At 42.0% G+C, this 13933-nt stretch overlaps 8 non-coding genes across 8 annotated transcripts; all 8 read left to right on the top strand.

Moving 5' to 3' along the window:
* Positions 1–134: 134 nt before the first annotated feature.
* Positions 135–341, top strand: LOC124729891. Its single transcript, XR_007007784.1, has one exon. It is a non-coding gene; the product is annotated as a small nucleolar RNA U3 (small nucleolar RNA).
* A 953-nt stretch (positions 342–1294) lies between these two features.
* Positions 1295–1413, top strand: LOC124729920. Its single transcript, XR_007007811.1, has one exon. It is a non-coding gene; the product is annotated as a U5 spliceosomal RNA (small nuclear RNA).
* A 2380-nt stretch (positions 1414–3793) lies between these two features.
* LOC124729901 lies at positions 3794–3998 on the top strand. The gene has a single exon (XR_007007793.1). It is a non-coding gene; the product is annotated as a small nucleolar RNA U3 (small nucleolar RNA).
* Positions 3999–4951: 953 nt separating this feature from the next.
* LOC124729913 lies at positions 4952–5070 on the top strand. Its single transcript, XR_007007804.1, has one exon. It is a non-coding gene; the product is annotated as a U5 spliceosomal RNA (small nuclear RNA).
* A 2412-nt stretch (positions 5071–7482) lies between these two features.
* LOC124729890 lies at positions 7483–7689 on the top strand. Its single transcript, XR_007007783.1, has one exon. It is a non-coding gene; the product is annotated as a small nucleolar RNA U3 (small nucleolar RNA).
* Positions 7690–8642: 953 nt separating this feature from the next.
* LOC124729912 lies at positions 8643–8761 on the top strand. The gene has a single exon (XR_007007803.1). It is a non-coding gene; the product is annotated as a U5 spliceosomal RNA (small nuclear RNA).
* A 2412-nt stretch (positions 8762–11173) lies between these two features.
* Positions 11174–11380, top strand: LOC124729889. The gene has a single exon (XR_007007782.1). It is a non-coding gene; the product is annotated as a small nucleolar RNA U3 (small nucleolar RNA).
* Positions 11381–12333: 953 nt separating this feature from the next.
* LOC124729911 lies at positions 12334–12452 on the top strand. The gene has a single exon (XR_007007802.1). It is a non-coding gene; the product is annotated as a U5 spliceosomal RNA (small nuclear RNA).
* The last annotated feature ends 1481 nt before the right edge of the window (positions 12453–13933 follow it).

The following is a 13933-nucleotide window of genomic DNA, read 5'->3' as shown; positions in this document are numbered from 1 at the left end:
AAGTAAGAGTAGAAGTTGGTTCTTTGCAGAATGTCCGAGCTTGTAAATCGCGAAATGTGAAGAGTGTGTCGTATTCTCGTAGGGCGTGTTGACGGTCTCGTGGCATAAGTAGCGAGCGGTGATAGCTTGCAAGCAAGATCATACTTCACAGGATCATTTCTGTAGTATGTCTTCAACTCTCTCTAGTTCAAAGCTGGAGTAGACGTAACCACGATGATGAGTGGTAGCACTTTCCCTGAGCGTGAGGCTTGCGATCGAGATTCATCGCATCTTGGTTGTAATCGATGATCGTTCACCACATTCTGAGGGATGTGGGAAGGGAATAGCGCTTTCCGAGTGGTGGTTTTATTATATAGATTAGAAGCGTAAGTCATACCTTTGGTATCGGGACACGCGTCGTTGCAGAAATGTCGCTGCAGGTTGTGGAAGGACTTTGATTGCCACATGTCATGAAAGCTTTGTGGAAGTTTCTCGAGTGTCACGGGGACGAGCCATTTGATTTGGCCTGCTCCAAGTGCTAGGCTTGGATGACAACGACGTACTTTTGAGTTACAAGAATGAGTGAGCAACACAAGAAGAGTGCAATTGATGACCATAAAAAGCTGACACACAACACAGTCTTGATAATCACCACTAATGCATGATGTACGAAACATTTAGGAGGAGCACGTTTGGCTAGCAAACATGAATTGAGTGATTTGCAAGGCACTGTTATCTGCAAGAAGGAATGCATGAAATTGGCAAATGAATAAGACTGGTTCAAATACTATCGACAGAAATTTTATTTCTGTTGTCAACTAGTATTAATTAGATGTGTGGGAGTAGGGGGATATTTCCCTTGCACCATACATCTACATACACGTTGCGTCTGATGTGGCCTAGATTTGCGTACAAAGAACTGTCTAGTTGTCAGTTTTTTCAGTGAACGAGTGTGGTAGGGAGGAGAGAGATTAGTGTTAGATGCAGAGCAGTGCGGGCAGTTGTGTGTCGGACGTTGTGTGTCGGACGGTGAGTCGCCGACAGGAATTAGGCGTGCTGCCATCTGTCGGCAGGTGAGGTAATGAAGCAGCTTGAATGGTGACAGAAATGATGGAAATAGTTAACTAAAGAGTAATAGCGACGACATTTGGCAGACACGTGTTTCAGCGTTGACAGTTAGTTTGGGGTGTGTGCTTGCATGACAGTGGAAGTCTGTTGACGGTAGAGAAGTAGACAAGACGGAAAGAATTTTCCGCGTTCTCGCGGAGAAGTAATAGAGAAGCAGCCATAAGTATTGAAGTGAGGGCGTTGATCGGCACTCTGGTTTCCCTTCAAAACGAATAAATCTTTCGCCTTTTACTAAAGATTTCCGTGGAGGGGAACATTAAATGAGTCTATAAGGTATTTTTCGTAGTGCTCGGCTATTACTGAGCCATCATCACAAGTGAAAACGTAATGTAAGTAGCAAGAGGTAGATTGTGTTGTGTGAATGAAGGGCGTGGAGTAGCGGATGACGTTGGTTCAGGCAGATATTTGTTTTTTTAAAATTTGAAATTGTAATAGGCCGTGTCGTAGTATAATGAAACAAGTACATTTGCCCTGAAATGGCGTGCAGTGTGTTAGACGATTGTGTAAAGAGAGAGCTACAGGACTACCTGGAAACACTTGGTGAACCCTTGCCGTACCTCAGTTCTAGATGATTTGAGAGTGTTTACTTGCACTGCAGTTGCACAACAGCATATAAACTGATATTTGGAAGTGAATGATGAATGATAGGCTTTGTAAGAAATACTGGTATGTGATTAGTAGATTATGTTTTGAAACCCAAAATTATTTTTACCACAGAAGTTTGTGATTTGTAGGTATGATGTGAGTGAGCTTTGGGCCGAAGATGGTGGTTAGTTGGGCAGGATAAGTATTTAAATGGTTTTCAATAGAGTGGATATTAGTGACACTGGCTTGTTGCCATAATGTGTTTGTTCATAACAGTGTACTCAGTTGTGTAGAAGATTTAGGTGAGAAAGAGACAGTTGTTGAATATGACATAAATAGCTAGAAATGAAGTAAGTAGCAATTTCCTGCTAGGTGTAGTTTGGGTATGGTGTGTCTCAGTGAGAGAGAAATCTTGAAATTGAAGGGTTGTTCCTAGCTACAGTCTTGGAAACTATGTATCTGCTGTTGACTCCAATGTTTTCAAGATTACTTGTGTACAAAATTGGGCAGACTTTGCAGTTTCTTCTTCAGTAAATCAGTGGAAGGTGGTGCAGATAATGGTAAAAATGTTCAGTGCCTCCTGTGAGTTGTTGATGCTGCTTGTCTTTTAAGTAAAATTGATAGGGGCTCTTGATTGACCCAGCCATACACAGAGCTGGTGCATACTTGGCTTGAGAAGACTTTGGTCAGTAAATGATGAAATACCAACACAGTGCTCACAACAAAGCTCCTTTCCCTGCATTCTAGTTTCCCTCGGGTATAGAGTGACATGATATTGGCAGAGGATGTGCAGATAATCACTTTGATCAGGCTGTTTGTTTTTTTAATGCTCTTTTACCAGAATCCATGCATAGTGATAACTGTGTTCTCTGGTGGAACACGATGAGAACATTGTGTGAAGTGCACGGAAGTAGCTATTTGAGTATGTATGAAAATGTGAGGTAACCACTGTTACTCCTAAATTTCTGTGGAATAAAGTTTTCTGTATGTGTGTGTGTTTGAAAATCCCAGAGGTTCAAGTTGGTAGTTTATATGTTGCAAGCGAAAAAAGCTTTTTAGTAAACTGAGGCACTAGCATTAGTTTCCTGTTCACTGTGACAAGGAAGCTAGTATAAAAAGTAGTTTGTGGTTTTGCTTGCAAAGAAGTGCTCATGGGATGAAAGCACTGCTTGGGATTATTCTGAGATGATGGGGGGATTGCTAAACATGTAGCATTTTAGTAAGGAGCTTGTCGGAGTAGTTGTATAGTTGTAAAATTATTTGTTATTTTATGAGAAATTTCTTTATTCATAGCACATGGGCCATCATAGTTGAAGCATACAGATTGGCATGGCATGCGTAGGTCTGTAAAATGTCCTGACAGTGATGTTCATAGAGACTTGTTGTGTACTTTGATTCTTCATCTGTTTAACAGTAGACATAAGAAATGTATTAGTGGAGCAAGTAGCTGTGAAATTACTGGTGTATGATTGATAGTATGGACGTGGCGCTGAATGGAAGTGTTTGTTCAGCTGTGGGTGTTTTCATAATTGCCATGTGAGGAAGAGCAATACTCGTGATAGGCGAAAAGAGATACAGAGAGAAACACATTTGTTGCGAGTATTGTATATCAGCAGCTCCAAGGGCGGGTATCAAGTAAGACGCAAAGTGAAACGAAAGAGGAAGTATGCATGAAAGAGGCCAAATATCGACAAGAGTTCGCACTGTTAGAGTGAGGTGAATGAGCTAGTGCTGTGCGAAAATTTTCGAAGAGAGAGGCGGTTTTAAAGAAAGCACAAGAGTCCTATGAATGCCCTCTTGTGTGTTTCTCTTTCAGTGGCTATTTGGCATGTCTGCTTGCGCCATAGAATGCTACTGTATGTGCCCCAGGCCGCCATCTAGCGGCCGGAGGTGCAAGCGGTGTTTACATACAGTCTCGCCTGAGGCAATGGTCTCTCATTTCGGAACGCAAGAAGCACTGGTAGCGCACAAAATAGCTGAGTGAGATCATGGCGGCCAAGTAAGAGTAGAAGTTGGTTCTTTGCAGAATGTCCGAGCTTGTAAATCGCGAAATGTGAAGAGTGTGTCGTATTCTCGTAGGGCGTGTTGACGGTCTCGTGGCATAAGTACTTCACAGGATCATTTCTGTAGTATGTCTTCAACTCTCTCTAGTTCAAAGCTGGAGTAGACGTAACCACGATGATGAGTGGTAGCACTTTCCCTGAGCGTGAGGCTTGCGATCGAGATTCATCGCATCTTGGTTGTAATCGATGATCGTTCACCACATTCTGAGGGATGTGGGAAGGGAATAGCGCTTTCCGAGTGGTGGTTTTATTATATAGATTAGAAGCGTAAGTCATACCTTTGGTATCGGGACACGCGTCGTTGCAGAAATGTCGCTGCAGGTTGTGGAAGGACTTTGATTGCCACATGTCATGAAAGCTTTGTGGAAGTTTCTCGAGTGTCACGGGGACGAGCCATTTGATTTGGCCTGCTCCAAGTGCTAGGCTTGGATGACAACGACGTACTTTTGAGTTACAAGAATGAGTGAGCAACACAAGAAGAGTGCAATTGATGACCATAAAAAGCTGACACACAACACAGTCTTGATAATCACCACTAATGCATGATGTACGAAACATTTAGGAGGAGCACGTTTGGCTAGCAAACATGAATTGAGTGATTTGCAAGGCACTGTTATCTGCAAGAAGGAATGCATGAAATTGGCAAATGAATAAGACTGGTTCAAATACTATCGACAGAAATTTTATTTCTGTTGTCAACTAGTATTAATTAGATGTGTGGGAGTAGGGGGATATTTCCCTTGCACCATACATCTACATACACGTTGCGTCTGATGTGGCCTAGATTTGCGTACAAAGAACTGTCTAGTTGTCAGTTTTTTCAGTGAACGAGTGTGGTAGGGAGGAGAGAGATTAGTGTTAGATGCAGAGCAGTGCGGGCAGTTGTGTGTCGGACGTTGTGTGTCGGACGGTGAGTCGCCGACAGGAATTAGGCGTGCTGCCATCTGTCGGCAGGTGAGGTAATGAAGCAGCTTGAATGGTGACAGAAATGATGGAAATAGTTAACTAAAGAGTAATAGCGACGACATTTGGCAGACACGTGTTTCAGCGTTGACAGTTAGTTTGGGGTGTGTGCTTGCATGACAGTGGAAGTCTGTTGACGGTAGAGAAGTAGACAAGACGGAAAGAATTTTCCGCGTTCTCGCGGAGAAGTAATAGAGAAGCAGCCATAAGTATTGAAGTGAGGGCGTTGATCGGCACTCTGGTTTCCCTTCAAAACGAATAAATCTTTCGCCTTTTACTAAAGATTTCCGTGGAGGGGAACATTAAATGAGTCTATAAGGTATTTTTCGTAGTGCTCGGCTATTGCTGAGCCATCATCACAAGTGAAAACGTAATGTAAGTAGCAAGAGGTAGATTGTGTTGTGTGAATGAAGGGCGTGGAGTAGCGGATGACGTTGGTTCAGGCAGATATTTGTTTTTTTAAAATTTGAAATTGTAATAGGCCGTGTCGTAGTATAATGAAACAAGTACATTTGCCCTGAAATGGCGTGCAGTGTGTTAGACGATTGTGTAAAGAGAGAGCTACAGGACTACCTGGAAACACTTGGTGAACCCTTGCCGTACCTCAGTTCTAGATGATTTGAGAGTGTTTACTTGCACTGCAGTTGCACAACAGCATATAAACTGATATTTGGAAGTGAATGATGAATGATAGGCTTTGTAAGAAATACTGGTATGTGATTAGTAGATTATGTTTTGAAACCCAAAATTATTTTTACCACAGAAGTTTGTGATTTGTAGGTATGATGTGAGTGAGCTTTGGGCCGAAGATGGTGGTTAGTTGGGCAGGATAAGTATTTAAATGGTTTTCAATAGAGTGGATATTAGTGACACTGGCTTGTTGCCATAATGTGTTTGTTCATAACAGTGTACTCAGTTGTGTAGAAGATTTAGGTGAGAAAGAGACAGTTGTTGAATATGACATAAATAGCTAGAAATGAAGTAAGTAGCAATTTCCTGCTAGGTGTAGTTTGGGTATGGTGTGTCTCAGTGAGAGAGAAATCTTGAAATTGAAGGGTTGTTCCTAGCTACAGTCTTGGAAACTATGTATCTGCTGTTGACTCCAATGTTTTCAAGATTACTTGTGTACAAAATTGGGCAGACTTTGCAGTTTCTTCTTCAGTAAATCAGTGGAAGGTGGTGCAGATAATGGTAAAAATGTTCAGTGCCTCCTGTGAGTTGTTGATGCTGCTTGTCTTTTAAGTAAAATTGATAGGGGCTCTTGATTGACCCAGCCATACACAGAGCTGGTGCATACTTGGCTTGAGAAGACTTTGGTCAGTAAATGATGAAATACCAACACAGTGCTCACAACAAAGCTCCTTTCCCTGCATTCTAGTTTCCCTCGGGTATAGAGTGACATGATATTGGCAGAGGATGTGCAGATAATCACTTTGATCAGGCTGTTTGTTTTTTTTTAATGCTCTTTTACCAGAATCCATGCATAGTGATAACTGTGTTCTCTGGTGGAACACGATGAGAACATTGTGTGAAGTGCACGGAAGTAGCTATTTGAGTATGTATGAAAATGTGAGGTAACCACTGTTACTCCTAAATTTCTGTGGAATAAAGTTTTCTGTATGTGTGTGTGTTTGAAAATCCCAGAGGTTCAAGTTGGTAGTTTATATGTTGCAAGCGAAAAAAGCTTTTTAGTAAACTGAGGCACTAGCATTAGTTTCCTGTTCACTGTGACAAGGAAGCTAGTATAAAAAGTAGTTTGTGGTTTTGCTTGCAAAGAAGTGCTCATGGGATGAAAGCACTGCTTGGGATTATTCTGAGATGATGGGGGGATTGCTAAACATGTAGCATTTTAGTAAGGAGCTTGTCGGAGTAGTTGTATAGTTGTAAAATTATTTGTTATTTTATGAGAAATTTCTTTATTCATAGCACATGGGCCATCATAGTTGAAGCATACAGATTGGCATGGCATGCGTAGGTCTGTAAAATGTCCTGACAGTGATGTTCATAGAGACTTGTTGTGTACTTTGATTCTTCATCTGTTTAACAGTAGACATAAGAAATGTATTAGTGGAGCAAGTAGCTGTGAAATTACTGGTGTATGATTGATAGTATGGACGTGGCGCTGAATGGAAGTGTTTGTTCAGCTGTGGGTGTTTTCATAATTGCCATGTGAGGAAGAGCAATACTCGTGATAGGCGAAAAGAGATACAGAGAGAAACACATTTGTTGCGAGTATTGTATATCAGCAGCTCCAAGGGCGGGTATCAAGTAAGACGCAAAGTGAAACGAAAGAGGAAGTATGCATGAAAGAGGCCAAATATCGACAAGAGTTCGCACTGTTAGAGTGAGGTGAATGAGCTAGTGCTGTGCGAAAATTTTCGAAGAGAGAGGCGGTTTTAAAGAAAGCACAAGAGTCCTATGAATGCCCTCTTGTGTGTTTCTCTTTCAGTGGCTATTTGGCATGTCTGCTTGCGCCATAGAATGCTACTGTATGTGCCCCAGGCCGCCATCTAGCGGCCGGAGGTGCAAGCGGTGTTTACATACAGTCTCGCCTGAGGCAATGGTCTCTCATTTCGGAACGCAAGAAGCACTGGTAGCGCACAAAATAGCTGAGTGAGATCATGGCGGCCAAGTAAGAGTAGAAGTTGGTTCTTTGCAGAATGTCCGAGCTTGTAAATCGCGAAATGTGAAGAGTGTGTCGTATTCTCGTAGGGCGTGTTGACGGTCTCGTGGCATAAGTAGCGAGCGGTGATAGCTTGCAAGCAAGATCATACTTCACAGGATCATTTCTGTAGTATGTCTTCAACTCTCTCTAGTTCAAAGCTGGAGTAGACGTAACCACGATGATGAGTGGTAGCACTTTCCCTGAGCGTGAGGCTTGCGATCGAGATTCATCGCATCTTGGTTGTAATCGATGATCGTTCACCACATTCTGAGGGATGTGGGAAGGGAATAGCGCTTTCCGAGTGGTGGTTTTATTATATAGATTAGAAGCGTAAGTCATACCTTTGGTATCGGGACACGCGTCGTTGCAGAAATGTCGCTGCAGGTTGTGGAAGGACTTTGATTGCCACATGTCATGAAAGCTTTGTGGAAGTTTCTCGAGTGTCACGGGGACGAGCCATTTGATTTGGCCTGCTCCAAGTGCTAGGCTTGGATGACAACGACGTACTTTTGAGTTACAAGAATGAGTGAGCAACACAAGAAGAGTGCAATTGATGACCATAAAAAGCTGACACACAACACAGTCTTGATAATCACCACTAATGCATGATGTACGAAACATTTAGGAGGAGCACGTTTGGCTAGCAAACATGAATTGAGTGATTTGCAAGGCACTGTTATCTGCAAGAAGGAATGCATGAAATTGGCAAATGAATAAGACTGGTTCAAATACTATCGACAGAAATTTTATTTCTGTTGTCAACTAGTATTAATTAGATGTGTGGGAGTAGGGGGATATTTCCCTTGCACCATACATCTACATACACGTTGCGTCTGATGTGGCCTAGATTTGCGTACAAAGAACTGTCTAGTTGTCAGTTTTTTCAGTGAACGAGTGTGGTAGGGAGGAGAGAGATTAGTGTTAGATGCAGAGCAGTGCGGGCAGTTGTGTGTCGGACGTTGTGTGTCGGACGGTGAGTCGCCGACAGGAATTAGGCGTGCTGCCATCTGTCGGCAGGTGAGGTAATGAAGCAGCTTGAATGGTGACAGAAATGATGGAAATAGTTAACTAAAGAGTAATAGCGACGACATTTGGCAGACACGTGTTTCAGCGTTGACAGTTAGTTTGGGGTGTGTGCTTGCATGACAGTGGAAGTCTGTTGACGGTAGAGAAGTAGACAAGACGGAAAGAATTTTCCGCGTTCTCGCGGAGAAGTAATAGAGAAGCAGCCATAAGTATTGAAGTGAGGGCGTTGATCGGCACTCTGGTTTCCCTTCAAAACGAATAAATCTTTCGCCTTTTACTAAAGATTTCCGTGGAGGGGAACATTAAATGAGTCTATAAGGTATTTTTCGTAGTGCTCGGCTATTGCTGAGCCATCATCACAAGTGAAAACGTAATGTAAGTAGCAAGAGGTAGATTGTGTTGTGTGAATGAAGGGCGTGGAGTAGCGGATGACGTTGGTTCAGGCAGATATTTGTTTTTTTAAAATTTGAAATTGTAATAGGCCGTGTCGTAGTATAATGAAACAAGTACATTTGCCCTGAAATGGCGTGCAGTGTGTTAGACGATTGTGTAAAGAGAGAGCTACAGGACTACCTGGAAACACTTGGTGAACCCTTGCCGTACCTCAGTTCTAGATGATTTGAGAGTGTTTACTTGCACTGCAGTTGCACAACAGCATATAAACTGATATTTGGAAGTGAATGATGAATGATAGGCTTTGTAAGAAATACTGGTATGTGATTAGTAGATTATGTTTTGAAACCCAAAATTATTTTTACCACAGAAGTTTGTGATTTGTAGGTATGATGTGAGTGAGCTTTGGGCCGAAGATGGTGGTTAGTTGGGCAGGATAAGTATTTAAATGGTTTTCAATAGAGTGGATATTAGTGACACTGGCTTGTTGCCATAATGTGTTTGTTCATAACAGTGTACTCAGTTGTGTAGAAGATTTAGGTGAGAAAGAGACAGTTGTTGAATATGACATAAATAGCTAGAAATGAAGTAAGTAGCAATTTCCTGCTAGGTGTAGTTTGGGTATGGTGTGTCTCAGTGAGAGAGAAATCTTGAAATTGAAGGGTTGTTCCTAGCTACAGTCTTGGAAACTATGTATCTGCTGTTGACTCCAATGTTTTCAAGATTACTTGTGTACAAAATTGGGCAGACTTTGCAGTTTCTTCTTCAGTAAATCAGTGGAAGGTGGTGCAGATAATGGTAAAAATGTTCAGTGCCTCCTGTGAGTTGTTGATGCTGCTTGTCTTTTAAGTAAAATTGATAGGGGCTCTTGATTGACCCAGCCATACACAGAGCTGGTGCATACTTGGCTTGAGAAGACTTTGGTCAGTAAATGATGAAATACCAACACAGTGCTCACAACAAAGCTCCTTTCCCTGCATTCTAGTTTCCCTCGGGTATAGAGTGACATGATATTGGCAGAGGATGTGCAGATAATCACTTTGATCAGGCTGTTTGTTTTTTTTTAATGCTCTTTTACCAGAATCCATGCATAGTGATAACTGTGTTCTCTGGTGGAACACGATGAGAACATTGTGTGAAGTGCACGGAAGTAGCTATTTGAGTATGTATGAAAATGTGAGGTAACCACTGTTACTCCTAAATTTCTGTGGAATAAAGTTTTCTGTATGTGTGTGTGTTTGAAAATCCCAGAGGTTCAAGTTGGTAGTTTATATGTTGCAAGCGAAAAAAGCTTTTTAGTAAACTGAGGCACTAGCATTAGTTTCCTGTTCACTGTGACAAGGAAGCTAGTATAAAAAGTAGTTTGTGGTTTTGCTTGCAAAGAAGTGCTCATGGGATGAAAGCACTGCTTGGGATTATTCTGAGATGATGGGGGGATTGCTAAACATGTAGCATTTTAGTAAGGAGCTTGTCGGAGTAGTTGTATAGTTGTAAAATTATTTGTTATTTTATGAGAAATTTCTTTATTCATAGCACATGGGCCATCATAGTTGAAGCATACAGATTGGCATGGCATGCGTAGGTCTGTAAAATGTCCTGACAGTGATGTTCATAGAGACTTGTTGTGTACTTTGATTCTTCATCTGTTTAACAGTAGACATAAGAAATGTATTAGTGGAGCAAGTAGCTGTGAAATTACTGGTGTATGATTGATAGTATGGACGTGGCGCTGAATGGAAGTGTTTGTTCAGCTGTGGGTGTTTTCATAATTGCCATGTGAGGAAGAGCAATACTCGTGATAGGCGAAAAGAGATACAGAGAGAAACACATTTGTTGCGAGTATTGTATATCAGCAGCTCCAAGGGCGGGTATCAAGTAAGACGCAAAGTGAAACGAAAGAGGAAGTATGCATGAAAGAGGCCAAATATCGACAAGAGTTCGCACTGTTAGAGTGAGGTGAATGAGCTAGTGCTGTGCGAAAATTTTCGAAGAGAGAGGCGGTTTTAAAGAAAGCACAAGAGTCCTATGAATGCCCTCTTGTGTGTTTCTCTTTCAGTGGCTATTTGGCATGTCTGCTTGCGCCATAGAATGCTACTGTATGTGCCCCAGGCCGCCATCTAGCGGCCGGAGGTGCAAGCGGTGTTTACATACAGTCTCGCCTGAGGCAATGGTCTCTCATTTCGGAACGCAAGAAGCACTGGTAGCGCACAAAATAGCTGAGTGAGATCATGGCGGCCAAGTAAGAGTAGAAGTTGGTTCTTTGCAGAATGTCCGAGCTTGTAAATCGCGAAATGTGAAGAGTGTGTCGTATTCTCGTAGGGCGTGTTGACGGTCTCGTGGCATAAGTAGCGAGCGGTGATAGCTTGCAAGCAAGATCATACTTCACAGGATCATTTCTGTAGTATGTCTTCAACTCTCTCTAGTTCAAAGCTGGAGTAGACGTAACCACGATGATGAGTGGTAGCACTTTCCCTGAGCGTGAGGCTTGCGATCGAGATTCATCGCATCTTGGTTGTAATCGATGATCGTTCACCACATTCTGAGGGATGTGGGAAGGGAATAGCGCTTTCCGAGTGGTGGTTTTATTATATAGATTAGAAGCGTAAGTCATACCTTTGGTATCGGGACACGCGTCGTTGCAGAAATGTCGCTGCAGGTTGTGGAAGGACTTTGATTGCCACATGTCATGAAAGCTTTGTGGAAGTTTCTCGAGTGTCACGGGGACGAGCCATTTGATTTGGCCTGCTCCAAGTGCTAGGCTTGGATGACAACGACGTACTTTTGAGTTACAAGAATGAGTGAGCAACACAAGAAGAGTGCAATTGATGACCATAAAAAGCTGACACACAACACAGTCTTGATAATCACCACTAATGCATGATGTACGAAACATTTAGGAGGAGCACGTTTGGCTAGCAAACATGAATTGAGTGATTTGCAAGGCACTGTTATCTGCAAGAAGGAATGCATGAAATTGGCAAATGAATAAGACTGGTTCAAATACTATCGACAGAAATTTTATTTCTGTTGTCAACTAGTATTAATTAGATGTGTGGGAGTAGGGGGATATTTCCCTTGCACCATACATCTACATACACGTTGCGTCTGATGTGGCCTAGATTTGCGTACAAAGAACTGTCTAGTTGTCAGTTTTTTCAGTGAACGAGTGTGGTAGGGAGGAGAGAGATTAGTGTTAGATGCAGAGCAGTGCGGGCAGTTGTGTGTCGGACGTTGTATGTCGGACGGTGAGTCGCCGACAGGAATTAGGCGTGCTGCCATCTGTCGGCAGGTGAGGTAATGAAGCAGCTTGAATGGTGACAGAAATGATGGAAATAGTTAACTAAAGAGTAATAGCGACGACATTTGGCAGACACGTGTTTCAGCGTTGACAGTTAGTTTGGGGTGTGTGCTTGCATGACAGTGGAAGTCTGTTGACGGTAGAGAAGTAGACAAGACGGAAAGAATTTTCCGCGTTCTCGCGGAGAAGTAATAGAGAAGCAGCCATAAGTATTGAAGTGAGGGCGTTGATCGGCACTCTGGTTTCCCTTCAAAACGAATAAATCTTTCGCCTTTTACTAAAGATTTCCGTGGAGGGGAACATTAAATGAGTCTATAAGGTATTTTTCGTAGTGCTCGGCTATTGCTGAGCCATCATCACAAGTGAAAACGTAATGTAAGTAGCAAGAGGTAGATTGTGTTGTGTGAATGAAGGGCGTGGAGTAGCGGATGACGTTGGTTCAGGCAGATATTTGTTTTTTTAAAATTTGAAATTGTAATAGGCCGTGTCGTAGTATAATGAAACAAGTACATTTGCCCTGAAATGGCGTGCAGTGTGTTAGACGATTGTGTAAAGAGAGAGCTACAGGACTACCTGGAAACACTTGGTGAACCCTTGCCGTACCTCAGTTCTAGATGATTTGAGAGTGTTTACTTGCACTGCAGTTGCACAACAGCATATAAACTGATATTTGGAAGTGAATGATGAATGATAGGCTTTGTAAGAAATACTGGTATGTGATTAGTAGATTATGTTTTGAAACCCAAAATTATTTTTACCACAGAAGTTTGTGATTTGTAGGTATGATGTGAGTGAGCTTTGGGCCGAAGATGGTGGTTAGTTGGGCAGGATAAGTATTTAAATGGTTTTCAATAGAGTGGATATTAGTGACACTGGCTTGTTGCCATAATGTGTTTGTTCATAACAGTGTACTCAGTTGTGTAGAAGATTTAGGTGAGAAAGAGACAGTTGTTGAATATGACATAAATAGCTAGAAATGAAGTAAGTAGCAATTTCCTGCTAGGTGTAGTTTGGGTATGGTGTGTCTCAGTGAGAGAGAAATCTTGAAATTGAAGGGTTGTTCCTAGCTACAGTCTTGGAAACTATGTATCTGCTGTTGACTCCAATGTTTTCAAGATTACTTGTGTACAAAATTGGGCAGACTTTGCAGTTTCTTCTTCAGTAAATCAGTGGAAGGTGGTGCAGATAATGGTAAAAATGTTCAGTGCCTCCTGTGAGTTGTTGATGCTGCTTGTCTTTTAAGTAAAATTGATAGGGGCTCTTGATTGACCCAGCCATACACAGAGCTGGTGCATACTTGGCTTGAGAAGACTTTGGTCAGTAAATGATGAAATACCAACACAGTGCTCACAACAAAGCTCCTTTCCCTGCATTCTAGTTTCCCTCGGGTATAGAGTGACATGATATTGGCAGAGGATGTGCAGATAATCACTTTGATCAGGCTGTTTGTTTTTTTTAATGCTCTTTTACCAGAATCCATGCATAGTGATAACTGTGTTCTCTGGTGGAACACGATGAGAACATTGTGTGAAGTGCACGGAAGTAGCTATTTGAGTATGTATGAAAATGTGAGGTAACCACTGTTACTCCTAAATTTCTGTGGAATAAAGTTTTCTGTATGTGTGTGTGTTTGAAAATCCCAGAGGTTCAAGTTGGTAGTTTATATGTTGCAAGCGAAAAAAGCTTTTTAGTAAACTGAGGCACTAGCATTAGTTTCCTGTTCACTGTGACAAGGAAGCTAGTATAAAAAGTAGTTTGTGGTTTTGCTTGCAAAGAAGTGCTCATGGGATGAAAGCACTGCTTGGGATTATTCTGAGATGATGGGGGGATTGC

This window comes from Schistocerca piceifrons, unplaced genomic scaffold (genome assembly GCF_021461385.2).
Source record: "Schistocerca piceifrons isolate TAMUIC-IGC-003096 unplaced genomic scaffold, iqSchPice1.1 HiC_scaffold_1224, whole genome shotgun sequence".
NCBI classification, from domain to species: Eukaryota; Metazoa; Arthropoda; class Insecta; order Orthoptera; family Acrididae; genus Schistocerca; species Schistocerca piceifrons.
This window is presented reverse-complemented; position numbering and strand designations above follow the sequence as displayed.